The sequence below is a fragment of the Pyrus communis genome, chromosome 3, assembly GCF_963583255.1.
Source record: "Pyrus communis chromosome 3, drPyrComm1.1, whole genome shotgun sequence".
Taxonomy (NCBI): Eukaryota; Viridiplantae; Streptophyta; class Magnoliopsida; order Rosales; family Rosaceae; genus Pyrus; species Pyrus communis.
Window position 1 is genome coordinate 14,680,574 of NC_084805.1, and position 2,729 is coordinate 14,683,302.

Here is a 2,729-nt window from a genome sequence, read left to right on the forward strand (position 1 = left end):
AAAAAAAAAAGTCTAAGCCCAGCGGCCGAATCGGCCTGGTCATTAAAAGCCTTCCAAGTCACCATTTGCAGCTCCTCGGCCCAAGTCACCATCTTCTTCTCTCCTTCTGCTTTACCCTCTTCTCTCTCTCAATCGATGGAAGCCCAAATCCGGGCCCAGTGCCATCATCATCCCCAGCTCGCTCGAGCAGCCGGATTCCACTAGCCCAAAATCCCATTTGACCAACATGGACAAAGCCTAGTGGGTTTTTCTATATCTTTCAGTGCCTTCTTCCTCCTCTGTTTCTCACAAACCCAAAAGATGAAGAGAGATCACCGCGAAAGCTGTGCAACTGAAACTGCACGTCAAAACAATTCCAAACCGGAATACTCATCACCCTCGTCTTCCGCCCTGAACGGCAAGGCCAAGATTTGGGAAGATGACCAAGATGGGTACAGCGCAGGCGGCGACATGGATGAGCTGCTCGCCGTTTTGGGGGTACAAGGTTCGGTCCGACGACATGGCCGACGTGGCGGAGAAGCTCGAGCAGCTCGAAATGGTCATGGGGTCGGCTCAGGAAGATGGGATTTCTCAGCTCTCTGAGACCGTCCACTACAACCCGTCGGATCTCTCCGGGTGGGTCCAGAGCATGCTCTCTGAGCTCAACACAGGCGACGATATGCCCTCAATCGACGACCCTCTTCTCGTTCCGGCTCAGTCCTCGTCGATAACCTCGATCAGCTTCTCAATCCCCAGCACCGACCGAACCAACCATCATCCTCAACCAACGTTCCCATCATCGACCTATTCCGACCCGACCCGCCGCGACTTGGTTCGGGCCTCAATCGGACAAGCTTGCAGAGACTGGGGCGCCTTCCACGTTACCAATCACGACGTACCCGCCGCCTTATTCGATGCCATTAAGCGCGCCGGCCTCACCTTCCTCAACGATAGCTCAGTCGAAGACAAGCTGAACTACGCGTGCGATTCGGGCTCGTCAGCGTCGGAGGGGTACGGCAGCCAGATGTTGGAGAAGGACCTCCACATATCACCCCAGCCCGAAGCTCTTGGCACCGTCAAATTTACAGCGCCGATTTGGTCGGTCTTTCTCGGGTTTCCGGTATGGGTGTGCCGAGCGACGACGTCGTTATGATCCAGAAAGGAAAGCGGCCTGGCGAGCCCTGCATCATCACCATCAATTGCCCGAACAAGACCGGCCTCGGGTGCGATATTTGCATAATCATCCTCGATTATGGCCTTCTAATAGAAAAAAGCAGATGTTTCGACTGATGGGATATGGTGCTACGTAGTGTTATGGGTGTTACCTGATTCCAGCTCCCCAGCAGTGAAATTGTCAAATTTGAAGAACCAGCTACAATCTGTATGCCCATCATGTTCAGTGTCGTTTTACTTGTACCAGCAGCCCACACGATCGTCGTCCTCACCAGTTTATCTGTTGACGTTTCTTTGCCTCGACCGCAAGGGATTGTTGTATGATGTCACACAAACTCTTTCAGAGCTTGAGCTTTCGATTCAGCGAGTGAGAGTTACGACAACCCCCGATGATAGGGTCTTGGACCTTTTCTTTATAACAGATAACATGGACCTTTTACACACAAATGAGCGCCAAGATGAGATGATAAAACAATTGCGTGATGTTTTGGGTGAGTCATGTATCAGCTGCGAACTTCAGCTGGTAGGTCCCAAGTATAAATCCCACCATGGAATCCCTTCCCTTTCTCCTGCGGTAGCTGAACAGCTATTTAGGTGTGAGTTATTGGATAAAGAAACCCGGTCTCAAGCTCTTAGTCCAGATATGACAAAGTTGAAGAAAACCACAACTTTCAGTTATCAAACTTCACAGGCGGCCTCTTCACTTCTCTGTCAAAATCTTCGTCTCTGACCAACAAGACAGCAACTTGCTTCAGATTATGTACACCATGGAAGCTGCACAGGTACAAGCTCCAGCGCACTCCCTCCGCAGCGAGCGGCGTCCCTTGTAGCAAACAGCAACAGCAGTTCAATAGCTCTCCAGCGACGTCGTCTGCAGCGTCTTCGTTGAGCTCTTCGTCCATGCTCTCCATACTGCCCATCTACCCCAGTAAGATCTTCATGCTGCTGTATGGGCAGTTTGTCTCTCTCTAAGGTTGAGCAGCGCACTCCCTCTTACGGAATTCAGGGTGATTCAGCTCAAGCACCTCCAGCACAAAAGCCTCCTGCAAATCCTGCAGTTTATGGGCAAACCGTTCAGTCACCCAGCACTCCAGGAGGCTATGGTCAGTCAGCACCTGTGCAGCCAGGATACCCGCATTCTCAGCCTCCGGCTTCTGCACTTCCGCCATGGCTGCTGCCTTTGAATGTGATCAACAAAATCAAAGTTTGTCAACTCACACCCAAAGACCTCATCCATCTTCTTGACTCTGCTGCTGCATTTGAATTGGAGAAGAGCTTCATTGACCGCTGTCAAACGACTAGCCGGTATTCAAACTCGACGCTTTGCACTGCCTCAAGATCTGGCTGCTTCTGCACTTCCGCCATGGTCGCTACCTGTGAATGTGATTAACAAAAACAAAGTTTGTCAACTCACATCTGCTTGCCTCTGCTGCTGCCTTTGAATGTGATTGACAAAACCAAAGTTTGTCAACTCACACCCAAAGACTTTCTCCGTCTCTTACCTCCTACTACTCCAAGCTCCCGGCTCCAAGCTCGACCCCGTGCCCTTCATTGCTGAAGCACCGGTATCCCGAAGC

The 2,729-nt window shown here is 51.3% G+C and overlaps 1 pseudogene; it reads left to right on the top strand.

Moving 5' to 3' along the window:
• The first annotated feature begins 1,101 nt into the window (after positions 1-1,101).
• On the top strand, positions 1,102-1,882 carry LOC137728244 (ACT domain-containing protein ACR9-like; annotated as a pseudogene).
• The last annotated feature ends 847 nt before the right edge of the window (positions 1,883-2,729 follow it).